This window comes from Patella vulgata, chromosome 3 (assembly GCF_932274485.2).
Source record: "Patella vulgata chromosome 3, xgPatVulg1.2, whole genome shotgun sequence".
Classification (NCBI taxonomy): Eukaryota; Metazoa; Mollusca; class Gastropoda; family Patellidae; genus Patella; species Patella vulgata.
In genome coordinates this window covers 88,658,766-88,674,423 of record NC_065881.2, presented here as the reverse complement: position 1 = coordinate 88,674,423, position 15,658 = coordinate 88,658,766, and the positions used below count along the sequence as shown (strand labels likewise).

The window sequence follows — 15,658 nt, the reverse complement described above, 5'->3', positions numbered from 1 at the left end:
GTGCTCATTTGATGGACACCCCTCCCCCTTCCGCACTGAGATGCCGGTCTAGTCCTGTGTATCTTTGAACATTTGAGGGGTCATATTTTATTACGAAATTGTCGTATATTCCATATAATCACTCCGGACCCTTTATGATGTTTTATATAAGATTTAGATAAAGAGCATCGTTTTTTCTATTTTAGTTCAAAAATAGATCATGAAACATGAAAATATTGATTAGTCCACCCATATCAAATTGCTTTATCTTGTCAAAGTTTTGAATGTTTGAAGAAGTATGGTAGTTCGTTTAATATCGTAACAAAGGTACTTGGCAACCGAGGGACCTGTAATAGGCTCATTTAACTCTTACATAATGTATATTTAACTTGTACACCGAGTTAACCATTAACGTACATGTGTTTATGGATAATAACTCGGGCATCATTTTAGTATTTTCTTTTTAAAACTCGAGTTCTTCAAACTCTAATACGCATTGGTGGGTTGGATGGTTAGCACGTGCGCGCTGCATCATAATGTCTGTCATTGAGTCAACTGGTGTGGTTTCGATTCCCCAGTTGTACATGACAAGGATACGGGCGCCTGTCCAACCTCGTGGGTTTTCTCCGGGTCCTCCGGTTTCCTCCCACTGCTAAAGACCCCTACGAGCAAGCGAATTAATGAAATACAATTAACAATATGTTAGTCGAGAAATGACCTAGTTTGTGTCGAGTGGTCGTTAAACCCGGTTTCCTCCCACTGCTAAAGACCCCTACGCGGAAGAGAATTATTGATATAAAATTGAACCATGTGTTAGTCCCGAAATGACCTCTTTTATGTCGAGGGGACGTTAAATCAAATTCCTCTCCCTCTCTAATACCCACTTTCCCGCCATTTCATGGTATATTTCATTTTCTTAGTGCCAGCGCAAGGGTCTTTACTGTGGGTGAGAGTCGGAGTACCTGGAGTAAACCCACGATGTTGGGGAGGTGCCACATATGCTTAAACCAGGGGTCGAAACCAGGGCCGCGAGATGAAGGTGGTCGGTCAGTTAGAGCTGAAGAGCAACACTCTAGTAGCCCACTAGGGCACCACAACCGTCCGCTTATTTTTCATTTTAATGATCTTAGCGCACGCGCCGGGGTCTTTCCTGTGGAAGGAAACCGGAGTACCACGAGATTGAGAAGGCGCTCCTATCTCCATGCAAGCCAAATACGTCCACAGCAGGGATCGAAACCACAACCACAAGCCTGGGAGTGACCGACCAGCTTGAGGCCGAAGCAAAACACTGTACACCACAAGGTCATCCCAACCCCACAACCGCTGTGTATCTCATGAATAGATTATAAAGTATCTGATTATTGTTTGACAAAAGGACGATGAAATCTGTGTGTTTATTATCCCAACAGGATTTTCTATTATTGATTGTGGGTATTGTAGTTCAGGTGGTAAAAATAATACTATAATGTTTACAGGAGAACGTTACATGATTACAGAATTATAATTATCATCAAGATTTACAGGCAGTTATAGACGAGTAGAGTGCTAGTTATCCTCGCAGACGGAGAAACTGACAAGGACAGATGTCTAGTCGTTCGGATGAGACGAAGTCACATTGGCGTGCACGTAAAACATCCCTTGGCAGATGGAATTCGATATACACTGTTAAAAATATTTTGGTTATTTTACCCTAAAATTATGCCCAGGCAAAATTTCCCTCATAGCACACTGCATGGCGTATACCCGTCTTCATTGGCCCAGTCGGAGCAGAACAGTAGGACGTTAAACCCCATTTCATTTCATTTCATGGCAGCTTCCGACGATTATGATCTGTTTAAATATATGACATGATTGCAGAATAACAATTATGAATAATATTTACAGATAATACCACATGTCTATTATTTGTAGTATTAAATAATCCGCTACATCGATTTCGTTAATAATATTATATCCGTAGTGCTGGGGGTATCCATTATGTGGAATCACAGTGGTTAAGTGGGTAAGACGCTGACTGGCTAGCCTGGAGGTCGCAAATTCGATTCCTGCATTGATCGTCTAGTATTGTCGCTGGTTGCATTTGTAATTCTTTAACTGGTTAGGACGTATCTTTAAATGCCATTCTGACATTCCACATTAATGACGATTTCACGTTGTAATTGAATAAATTGCATCTAAAATATTGTGATTAACATACAAGATGACAGGGACAGAAGGGTTACACAGTTACAAGCATAGATTATAATAAAGTCAACCCCTGTGTCCATCAATCCAGATGTTGTCCCTCGAACCTCAACGAATTTCTACATGATGTTTCCCCTTTCAAATATTCATGATGTCTATCCTAGAGCGCACATTTTATAAATTATATTCTCTCAGATTCACAGCCATTATTTATTCTATTGGCTAATTATGATGTAATTAATCATATGATTGGTCACTCATGCCAAATATGAAATGGTAACTTTCCGATCACGTGGTTTTAGACATAGAATCTATCCTTGAACGTAGACCCCTTTTCCTGTTATTCCCACAGTATTTCATAAAAAAATTAAATTTTCGTTTTAAATTCACTCATATACGAACAATGGAGAATACAAATAAAACATATGTATTTATCAAACTTTGTGAAAAGGGGGTCTATTTGATGTGTTGTTCAACTGTAATCTTATAAATATTTCAACTCCACCGTGCAACACAAAATATGAGGAAAAGGAGCCTATTTCATGTATTCAACTGTTATCTTGTTATGATTTCAGCTCCACCGTGTCTAGCAAAAGCTGAGACTATATCATGTATTTAACTGTTATCTTATTATGATTTCAGCTCCACCGTGTCCAGCAAGATCTGTGGAAACGGGAGTATATTTCAGAAAGTCAGCAACCAACAAGAAGCCGAATGGCAGTGTTATATACTCGACTGTTGGGAGTAACAAGAAACGTTGCGGAAGTCTGTGTTCTACTTTCACTTTGTGCAGATCGTTTGTGTTTGAATGGACGACAGGCACGTGTCATCTCTATGATTATGTAACAAAACAAGGATTAGTGGAGGCACCAGAATATTCATATTACACCATCGTTGACAGAACTTGATTCAAGATGGAGAAAGAATGAGAGAAATGGGGTTTAACGTCCAATCAACACAAACTAGGCCATTTCGGGACTAACCTATGATTCAATTTTATTTCAGTTAATTGCATGCGCGTCGGAGCAGGATATTCGTACGTTAAACTCCATTTCATTTCGGCCAAACTCCATCCCACCCCCGGTGATGTAGAAATTCCAAGGATTCAGACGATTTTTAGTCATTTCTATTAAAATTACAACACACTGTAGTCAGATATTCATAACGAGGACATGGTAAAATTATAACATACTGTAGTCAGATATTCATAACGAGGACATGGTAAAATTACAACATCGTAAAATGTTATCAATTGAGCTGTTTCTTTTTTCAATGACAATACCAAGAACCTTGTTCAAAACACATAACGATTAAGACTGACCTACATTTTTTTTTAAATATCATTTGTATTCATTCAACATTCCTTTATGATTTCTGTGATGTGTTTATCCTGGACACCGTGCCTCACGACAAGTAGTTATTTCCCGCGTACTGAGTACAAGTGGTTATTTCCCCTGTAGTACGACTTGTGATTATTTCGTAGACTAGTTTTATCAAGAAGATGAAGAGCGAACATTCCCCATTGCTGGTGTAATGAGGACGACTTCCGGGTAAATCACTACGTAGTATTGAAATATTTTGTATATATTTTTTACAGGCGAATCTCTTGCTTGAACTATGTTAGATATCTACGTCGTAGCAATCGTGTTGATCGTTTCAAAATGCATGGAAACGTATCTACACATAACATTATATATATATATTTATCTCCATTCGTTATAAGGAAGAAAGCAGGGGACTATTAAAATAGGTCCGTCTGTCCGTCTGTGTGTCTGTCTGTCCGCCCCACTTTTTGGGACACAATAACTCTCCTTCTAATTGAGCTAGAATGTTCAAAATTGGTGTAGGCGTGCATTAGGTGAATGCCTTGAAGGAGTTTGATGATTAACAATGTCTGCTTACGGTAAGCAGGGATAAGCAATCTGATCGATGGAGGCTTTGTGGCACGATAATTCTGGCTATAATGAAGTGAGAACGATGAAACTCCGAATATAGATTCATTATATCATTACCTTGACTAAGTTCGATGGTGAGAATTTTCTGCTTAGGCTAAGGAGCGATAAGTAATTTGATTGGTCAAGCCTTTAGAACATAACAACTCTGCTTTCAATCTGAACGACAGACTCACCCTACCTGCAGAGAAGTGACTCTGGCACAGTGAATAGCCATGATATCCGTATGACGGTATCTAAACGTCACAGGTCATGAGGTTACATCAAAAAACAAATGTAAACACCATCATTATGATCATTATCAACATTACAAGACACAATGTTACATTGTAAACAATAGCCTTCTTGCAGCCTTTAGGACTGTATAATCCGTACAGAACGTCTTATCGCTTCTTCCAATGATTTTTCACAAAAATAACATCATCTACCATCCAGATTTGACGTCGGCATATTGGCACTATTTTGTGCTTCGGTCGTGTCTATTTCAGATATACACAATCAATTCTGTTAATGTTTTTAGCGTGGGGATTGACTAAAAGTTAATTTATTTCAGTTCTAAACAAAAATTTAAAACTTTAACGCAATTTTAAAAAAATAGCCAAATTCTGGCTGGGATTACTGAGCAAAATGGCCATTCACTGTATACGTGCGAAAAAAAAGCCAGCTACCATTTAATTTTCGTACGTTAGTTACGTACGCTCTGCTTTTAATTGATGTAGAATGATGTAGATGTTCATTAGGTGAATGTCTTGACTGAGTTCAATGATTAACATTTCAAGCTGAAGCTAAGCAGAGCTAATCAATTTCATTGGTCGATGCTTTGGGACAAGATGATCTTGATTCTGTCTGATAGAGGTTAGAGTATAGTTTGATTGCTCGATACTTTTTAAAAAATTAAATGTGCGATTAATTAATATTTATCAACTATTTATTTTGGGATTTCGGCGTTTAAGGGGAGCTTTTGTTCCTGCTCCTTGGAAGGAGTCATTAAAGACTCCTGCAAATTAGCTAAATCGCTCTCCTAAATATTGAGATTAATAAACTACTTTCAGTTTTTGTTTACTTTCCTGTGACCGCAGATATGATATACATCATTTATGCGACATTTATTTACATACCAGGCACATAATCAACTCTCTAGAACTTCGAATGGTTTTGATTTTCAACAAATTTATTATTTAATTTAAAAATGACAATCGAGATTACGCTATTCTGTAAACGACGATAACTCCTCACAGAATGAAGTAATTTCACTAAAATTGTCAACATATTCTCCTTTCATTATCTATTTTTAAAACTATTATTGCGAGAACTGTCAGCTCTTTATCTAAATCTTACGAAATATGCATCTTTTACTTTTCCCTGATTGATCACCATGTCATGCTATATCAATAATACAAGATACCTTTACATCATCATCTGTTATGCATCGATTGATATATGAAATATAATAATTCAGAGACGACAAAGCGAAAGCGAAAGTAGTTGATACTCAATAAAAACAAGTATATATAATACAGATTAATATAAAGGAACATACAATTCGATACATCCGTCGTCTTTCAATACTTTTGATTATACAATAAAATGTATAGCGTTCGGTCACAGCAAATACCCCAGTAGTCAGTCAATGCCCCAGTAGCCAGCAAATATTCTCGGTTGATGTGATTATGTGGCAGGATTTGGGAACTCGTTCTCTCTTCTCTCTCTCCGCCGAAGTTTTTTTCTTCCATAGAAAAGGTCCAGCATACGAAAGGCACGTTTACCAAGTTGTAAGGTAAATGAAATGTGTTTAACGTCTGACTGGGCTAAAGAAGACGGCATACGCCATATCGTGTCCTATGAGGGGAATTGTTTCCGGGCAACGCGGTTACGGCCTACTCTTATATTAAATTCGACCTGCCAAGGATTCGTTTACGTCCCACCCGAACTAGTATACGTTGTCCAAGGTCATTCCGGTAAATTAAACTTTCTAGGTCAATATGGGTGTCAAACGTGCGTGATTACTTGAGGGGGAAAAACGTGAAACGTTATAAACCCGTGACGCCATCGATATTCGCTCTCGAACGAAGTTTTTGTGGGGAATTCATCGCATTTTGAAATGTGAATTTTCACGTCGAAAGGTCATCTAAAAGTTGGTACCAGAAAACCTCCTAAAATAATTTGTGGTGGGGCTTTCAGAGAGAGAGAGAGTGAGAGAGAGAGATGATTTAACGTCGACTCGACACAAACTAGGTCATTTCGGGACTAACACTAATTCGCTTGCGCGTATGGGTCTTTAGCAGTGGGAGGAAACCGGAGGACCCGGAGAAAACCCACGAGGTTGGACAGGCGCCCCTACTCATTGTCACGTACACGCATAGAATCGACAGCTGTTTATCTCAAGGGGGTGGGGGTGGATGGCCGAATGGTTAGCACGTGCGTGCTGTATCGTAAAGACTGTCACTGAGTCAACTGGCGTGGTTTTGAATCCCTGGTTGTACGTGACAAGGAGTAGGGTCGCCTGTCCAACCTCGTGGGTTTTCTCCGGGTCCTCAGGTTTCCTCCCACTGCTAAAGACCCCTACGCGCAAGCGAATTATTGAAATAAAAAATTAAACCATATGTTTGTCCCGAAATGACCTAGTTTGTGTCGAGTGGACGTTAAACCCCATTTCTCTCTCTCTCGCTTGATAACGTTCATAGAATCCGCCATGTTTTATGTTTATTCCGCTGAATAACAACACGAACCAGTGGACAAATTTAATCATATTATTGATAACGGTGTATTGAATGAAGTTACAGGATTTATTCCACCATAATAAGTCTACATATATTCAATGGCTACGTGAAAGAAAGATACATTATGAGAGATTAGATAAAGAGCTGGCAGTTCTCACTATAATAGTTAAAAACTAGATAATGTAAAGGGAATTTGCTAAAAATTTCAGTCAAATTGATCCTCTCTGAACCAAACATTTAGTCTCGATTGTCCATTTTTTTATTTAAACATCAATGAGCAGCAGATTGGACCCTAATCCAGTAAATATCGCCGTACGATAAAATACAAAGTCTCAATTATCCACTTTTACGTTTAATTATCATTCACAAAGTGTATTCCAATCCGCTAAATATCGCAGGCTAGCAAGGGTATCGAGTCTGGACAAGTTAATTAATGCCTAGTTAATAATTTAGATAACATTTCAAGCCTAAAGAAAGACCTGCAATAGGCAGATTTAGCTCTTGCATAATGTATGTTTAATACAGTAAATAATAATGAGTCCAATCAACTTCAATGGTCACGTGAAACTATTATTAATTAGAAATGAAATGAAATGAAATGGGGTTTAACGTCCTACTGTTCTGCTCCTATACTGGGCTAATTAAGACGGGCATACGCCATACAGTGTGCTATGAAGGAAATTATGCCCAGGCAGCCGCACTATCGCCTACTCTTATATCGAATTCCAACTGCCAAGGGATCTGTTACGTGCATTCCAATGAAATTTAGCGCCAAAACATAGAGGGATAAGGTATGTACCCTGTCTCAAAATTTCAGCTCAAAATATTGAGTCGTTTGGACGTGAACGTCAAAACTGCTTATCCTAACACGTAACCCTTTTAAGATTTCGGATCAATTCTTTCGTTGGGTGACCTGATAATCGATTCCCGTTCCTTTAGTGGTCTATACAGTGAATGACCCATGCGTTGTACTTGATAACGAAAGGCAAATTTCACCTACACATTATTTTTATAAAATAAAAATCCGGTTTTATCCAGACACCGCATAATACAGCTTGGGGCACTGGTCTTCTTTTTCATATGAGGAATGGCGGGTTTACGTTGTTTGAAAACATATCACATATATTGAGTTTGTTGCTTTGCCCTAAGGTAGATGATTTTAAGGGATTTTAACACAAAAATAGGCAGTTTCATACTCCAAAATATTATCGGGATTGGCCCTTGAACGAATAATGAAAGGTTTTATTGTTTATTGTCAAATGTATAGAGAATTAAAGCGATGATGAACATTATATAATATGACATCAACGGTCAATAATCGTAAACAAGTTGGTGGTAAAATGGGGTTTAACGTCTTGCACCGACCGGGCTAATGAAGACAGACAATCATATTTTCTATGGCCCCTACACCATGACTTCATTGGGAAGGGACATCTTATCCTTCGGTATAATAATAGACTACCCATTATGAAATAGCAACAACGAATTGGCATATTTCAAAGTACCCCTAGATTGAAATGAAATGGAGTTTAACGACCTACTGTTCTGCTCCGAACTGGGCTGATGATGACGGGAAATGTTGCCTGGACAGTGCCACTACGGCCTACTCTTATATCGAATTCCTACTGTCAAGGGATCTTTTACGTGCACGACAATGTGTACAGAAGGCCTTTGTTTTTGTCCCATCCGAACGACTAGACAGCTGTCCTTATCAGGCCCCCCGCCCTGCGTCACTGACAATGGGGGGAATCACACTGGAAAATAGGGATTAACTTTCTCGGCCAATGCAGGGATCGAACACTCGACCTCCAGGCTAGCGAGCCAGCGTCTTACCCACTTATCCGTCGTGCCCCCCCCCCCCCACACACACACACACACACCCGCCTTGATAGAACTAGGACGAACGTAGAGTAAAAATATTATTACACATGCGCTATTATGTACATGAGTAAATTTCCATACATGGATAAATGTGGTGCACGCGAATGTAGCCTAAACTTACCTAGTGACTTGACTTTAAAATTGATTCTATTTGCGTCGATTCTTTTGTTGATATATGTATCTTTAAGCGACAATTCTCTTTGGTTGGAAATTTGTTCAATACAAGTCGAGAACAAGGAACGACAAAGTATTATTTGGTTGTATACTTGTATTAGTATTCGTATGGGTATACTGATACTCACAGGTCTAAACTTGCCCTGCCTCACAAGAAACAATAAGAAGACGGTCCCTATTAAACATACATTATACAACAACTAATAAATCCGCTTATTGCATGTCTTTCTTTAGGCCTGAAATGTTATCTAAATTATTAATTAGACATTAATTAACTGATCCAAACAATAAGCAACTCTCGATGTCATCGCTAGCCTGCGATATTAAGCGGATTGGAATATATTTTGTGAATGAAAATCAAACGTAAAAGTGGATAATTGAGACTTTGAATTTTATCGTACCGTCTTTAGTAATGATGATCGAGGCTAGCCCAAAATTTAACACCTAATATCATGGTTCAGAGGGGATCAATTTGCTTGAAATTTTCAGAATATCATATTCTATTTACGTTATCTATTTTCTAAGTATTATGGCGAGAAGTGTCAAATCTTTATCTAATCTACCATAATGTTCATTTAACGTATCACTGTAACCCAGGTATCTAGCACTAATTTCTTTAATATCAATTCTTTGTTTAAAAATTCGTAAAAATCGTTTAAAATCACCAAAAATCATCTAATTTGTATTAGTGTTCAGTTAAAAGCTGACTGATTAATTTTTGATAATGAGTGTTTAATTTCCTGACCACTGTTCAAAAATTAATCATTATACATCATTAATCAATTGGGTTGTTTATTTTTTAACAGTGATTGAGAAATTAAACACTTGTAAATTGGACACTCATTATCAAAATTGAATGGTCAGCTTTAAACTGGACAGAAGTACAAATTGGATAATTTATGGTGATTTTAAACAGTTTTTATGAATTTTTAAACAAAGATTGGCTATTAAACGAATGTGAAAGAAATTAGTGCTAGATACACAAGATGAAATTATACCTGGGTTACAGTGTATGATCGTGTTATATGAAAGGACAGTTTCCGCCCTGACCAACATCAATCATGTTTAATGGCGGTTAGTATATACATTACTCTAATACCTGTATTATATATATATATAGTGTAGGTGTGATATAAATAAACCTGGTTGTTGTTGTAATCTTGGTAAACATATAGATCAAGAAGAATAATACAATTTTTTCTTCGCTCATATCGAAAGAAACAAACAAACAAATAAATAACGAAGGACTACTGAACTTTGTTTATTTGTAAACATATTTTCAGATGGTATATAAATACCAAGAATGTCCACTAGATTTCATCCAATATCTCATCTCTTCAACGGTATATACCTCTCAAGTAAGTGCAACTGGATAATATTTTACAATTGGGCGATCGCGTCAAGGCTCCTCTGCCTCGTTTAAATTCTACAGCCCACTTCTTTACTGTGGAAAATGAAGGGGCACCAATTCATACCCTAACGTGGAGACGATGTCATCATGTATCTGTGTGCTGGGGTTAGGTTTGTCCATTTCCGGTGATGTCAATGGCTAGATGCACACGTTGGTCTGATACAAAGACAATAACAAATCTACAGTTGCGGTTCCAGGGTGTCAATGATTCATTTAATGATTGTACTTGTTGGTGGCGAAGTCAGTTGAAGAATCCGTTTCATGGTTAGAACTTTTCAGCCATTAGACGTTACAAATAGACGTTATGCGCCGACTGGACCAATAAAGACGGGCATACGCCATACAGTGTGCTATGAAGAAAATGTTGCCCGGACAGTGGCGAATTTCGTCTTTAAGTCTCCCGAAGACAATTCATACAACATATAATAGGTCTACTGGTATTTTTTTTCAGATAATAGGTCTAATTGTATTTCATTTCAGATATTTAAAGATGGCTGCAGTCCTCAATATTCTAACCATATTCCTTGTTCTAGCTCTTGTTTGTGTTATCCAAGGTCAAGGTTGGTTCTTTTAATGCATTAATGTAGGATTTCCTCTAAATCCCAAACGTTACAATTACATGAATAAATACTTATTGTGTCGTGTTTGTGTATCAAGGTCAAGGTTGGTAATTTTAATGGATTAATGAAGAGTTTTCGTTGTCATCTAAATCCTAAACGTTACGATTACATGCGTTCTAGTCAATTGATGATATACGGGTACATATTTTGTTGTTTCTGTGTATCCTTGACTAACGCTAAATGATGACCTGGCGTAATTCGTCGGACAGTAGTCTAACGTAAATGATAACGGAACCGGCTGAATACTCGAGACTACTCTTTATATTGAATGTGTTATGATTGTTAATTAGGGAGTCTTGGTATTGGCTTAGAAAGTTCTTCGGGGTTTTGCGTCGTGGTGACCCCTTGTACGTGTTTCATTATACAGGGTCTGACAAGGAACAGTGTCTAGCACTTCCGATGGGACGAAAATACGAGGTGTGATATACATGTTAGCATGCATTTATAAGAACCGCTGCCGTCTGTAATAGCACGGTTAGGACTAACTTATGGTTCAATTTTATTTCAATAATTCGCTAGCGCGTAGCAGTGAGAGGAAATCGGACGACCCGGAGAAAACCCACCAGGTTGGACAGGCGATCCTACTCCTTGCCACGTACAACCTGGGAATCGAAACCACACCCGTTGACTCAATGACAGACCTTACGATACAACGCGAACATGCTAACCATTCGGTGGTACCCCCCGCCCCCGCCCCCGCCCCCACAAACGTTGATTAATTGTCCATGTATGCGCGTAATGAGCTGATATCTTAAAGTTCAATTACGGAAAATGTCGACTATGTAATCTTTAACTTCTAGTCTTTTATGTTTTGTAGGTTTTAGGTTTTATGGAGACGATGATAGATTCGACGATGGCCTGTATGATAGATTCGATGATTTGTATGACGATGACCTGTACGATGACCTGTATGATGACATAGATGACTTTTATGAATTTGACGATGATAACTACTTTGGCAGAGGTCCCTTTGGTTTCAATCCACGTTTCGGTTTTGGCTACCATAATTTCGGTTTTGGTGGCAGAAATTTGGGTTTCGGAAAATAATTCCAGTGATAATTACCAATAATATATAATATCTGTATAATATGTTAACTGTGATATAAGTTGATATATCATAGCTGATATATGATGTGGACAGCTTGGTAGAATGTTAATGAATTTATTTCCTTTCTTCACCATATAATTATATTTATATATGTGCATCTTGTGTATTGTACCTGGACAGGAGAGAAGTTATTGAAGAATACTAATTACAAATTTCATTTGATCAAGTCAAAAATGTACAAATATGTGTTAGTCAATTTCAGTATATGACAATGCCTACCTTATCGATATTTCTTTTATGAAAATAAACTTTTCAAACTGACTCTTATCGACTCAACTTTTTTAACGTATTGCAACAAATTCATTGTACACAGACAAGTGCTCTCCCAGGGGTCAGAAATAATTTGAATGTAATATGTTTGGTGATAATGATCTTGCCCCGTTTTATTTCACGCCAGCAGATAAACGAAGACGCTGACTTATCAAAATAAGAAGTCGATTTTGGGCATTGATACATTCTACCTCCTCAACAATATATAATTAAAACTTCCATATCATGTCATTTCCTCAAAGTATTTACCCCATAAGTAACTTTAGAGAAAATTTGAAGAGTCGAGGGGAAGAAAGATTTTTGTCTTTTCGCATAAAAGGCAAAACAGACTTTTGGACGGATGCTTGACTCGAACAGATCAAAGAGGGGTGGGGGGGGGGTAATTACAACTTCAAAATGATGTTTAATACGATTCATAATTACCAGTACAACAACTGACTTCCACTTTTCAGTCACAAAGGGCACGATGGACTTGTATTTGTCCGAAAGGCCATTTCAGAATGGTCTTGGTTCGATGTGACTCCAATCGTTTTTACTTGAAATTGATTGTTTCACAGAAAGCTTATACAATTTTCTACCAGATGGTGCCATTAACTGGGGTTTGTTGAAAAAGTGACTTAGATCGTTCTTCCCCGGGGCTCTTTATTTGATAGTAGCTAGGACTGCAGTATTGTCCTTCAAATATTCTAAAGTTTTGGAATGATATTGATGCCTGTTACTGGTTTTTCTCCCTTATACTGTCAAACCCTCGTGGGTTTTCTCCGAGTCCTCCGGTTTCCGCCGACTGCTAAAGACTCCTACGCGTAAGGGGATTATTCAAATAAAATTGAACCATATGTTAGTCCCGAAATGACCTAGTTTGTGTCGAGTGGACGTTAAACCCATATCTCTCTCTCTCGCTCTCTCTCTCTCTCTCTCTCTTAGGATCCTCTCCTCGAGAAGATAACATGGCAAGGGTCGGAACCCAAGAGGTTTCAGTATCAAGTGCACCGCAATCACACTCATCTTAAATCTTTGAGGGGATCACGTGGATAAGTGGGTAAGACGCTAGCTCGCTAGCCTGGAGGTCGGGTGTTCGATCCCTGCATTGGCCGAGAAAGTTCATTCAGAATTTCCGGCGTGATTCTCTCTTGTCAGTGATGCAGGACGGAGGGGGCTGACAAGGAAAGCTGTTTAGTCGTTCGGATGGGACGAAAAACCGAGGTACCGTGTACACATTGGCGTGCACGTAAAAGATCCCTTGGCAGTTGGAACTCGATATAAGAGTAGGCCGTAGTGCCGCTGTCCGGGCAAAATTTCCCTCATAGCAAACTGTATGGCGTATGCCCGTCTTCATTAGCCCAGGTTAGGAGCAGAACAGTAGGACGTTAAACTCCATTTCATTTCATTTCATTTTTAAATCTTTTGATCCTTGATATTTATGTGCAGGTAAAGCACGAGACTGAGGTTATGCTCGGGAAAGAAATACTGAAGAAAATAACCCGAGAAAAAGAAAAACCGAGGCCGCCAGTCCGAGGTTTTTCTGTCGATGGTTTTTTTTTCTGAAGTCTTTCTTCCCCAGCATAACAGAAGTCGAGGACTTTATCTTGCTTATAAACCGTTTATGTTTACATGTACGCAAAATCAGAATATTCCCCAATTTCTGTAAGAAAAACCTTATCTCATGTTTTCTTATGGGAAAAAACCCTAGAAGAATAACCCCTTACAGGTTTAATGAAAAACTTTCAGAAGATTAACCCCAATTCCCTGTATATTTCCAAAGCCGCCCTCGACTTTCAGACCGCGAGTTGTTCTGGCCAAAGATCAAAGAGATTTACCGTTATAGGTTTACAAGTCGAGATAAAATAATATCACTTAATCATCTTGCATAACGTCTTATATAACGTCTCGTCCCGTCACTCGTTGTCTTCTGTGCATATATATAAAATTTAATTATTCCTTTAATCCTTTTTTCACTAATCACCCTGTAAATAATCTCACTATATAATATGTTATTGTCTGCGATATCACCTCGGTGGAAGCGGACGTGAAATACGAATAACTCACACACAATATCGCACCCAAGAGAAACTTATTACATAAATAAATACATGCTAAAAGTACACTGGAGTTTGACGTATTCTATCACAAGTGATAGCTGTCAGTGCAACATGTAACATATCAACAACACACCTATATTCATCAAACGCATGTACGGGAAATCAGGGAAATCAATCATTACACCGAGGCAAGTTTTTAAACCGCTGTGTTTAATGTCGGTATTTCACAACAGGCCTTCGACAACTCACAGCGGTGAAAAGATGACATGTCAATAAAACCATACGTCTATTATTGTGATGGCCTCCACATCTTATTAACGCAAAGGACCGTAAACGTTCTGATTAAGCAATGTCTGGAATCCACTTACTTTACATGGGGAGATAATTATTATGAACAGATTCATGGATTTCCTATGGGAAGGCCATTATCCCCCCTGATTTCTGAAATCTACATGACATCACTAGAGGAAGAAGCAATTTTAACCGCTCCTTTTCAACCGCTGGTCTGGCTCAGAAGGGTTGATGACATCTTCGTCATGCTAAAAGAAGAAGAAGATGCGATCGTCCTCCTGAATCACCTCAATAACCAACATCCAAGAATGAAGTTTACCATTGAAAATGAAACCAACAGCAGTCTCCCATTTCTTGATGTACTGGTAAGAAGAGAGAACGCCAATATCACCACCTCAGTGTACCGAAAACCAACACATACAGATCAATATATCCACTACCAATCTAATCACCCCATCAGTACTAAAGCAGGCATTATCACCACTTTAACCAAAAGAGCCAAGAATATTTGTGACCCTGAATCCCTTCCCGAAGAAATTCAACACTTAAAAGAAGTATTCACCAAGCACAACGGATACCCAGAACAAATGGTCAACAAGCTCATCAATGCCACACTATCCGACCTACCAAAACCTGATAAACCCAAAAACGATAAACCACCAATTAGAATCTTCATACCCTTCCACGGCAACATCTCCCACCAAATCAGAAGATTATTGAAAAGGGAAGCACATATTGAAACCACTTTCTTGAAGGGCGCAAAACATGTCGTAAGCCCCCACCAATCAATCTGCAGTTGTTGAACATCTGAATGACAACCCACGGCACCGGGTCGATTGGACCAAAGTTAAAACGTTGGCTGTGAACCACCACAACCAAAGAAACAGAAGGATACATGAGGCGATCAACATTAGAAGACATGAACTGAAACTGAATCGAGACCCAGGCGTCTATATCCCCTGAGCATATGACCGCATTATCAAATTGTAAACACAGTCCCCCTAAGTAATTCCCCATGCAAAACCATAT

The 15,658-nt window shown here is 38.5% G+C and overlaps 1 long non-coding RNA gene across 1 annotated transcript; it reads left to right on the top strand.

Annotated features, from left to right (window-relative positions):
• Positions 1–3,658: 3,658 nt before the first annotated feature.
• LOC130012248 (uncharacterized) lies at positions 3,659–10,842 on the top strand. Its single transcript, XR_008787634.1, has 3 exons — positions 3,659–3,713; positions 10,174–10,248; positions 10,782–10,842. It is a non-coding gene; the product is annotated as an uncharacterized LOC130012248 (long non-coding RNA).
• Positions 10,843–15,658: the final 4,816 nt, after the last annotated feature.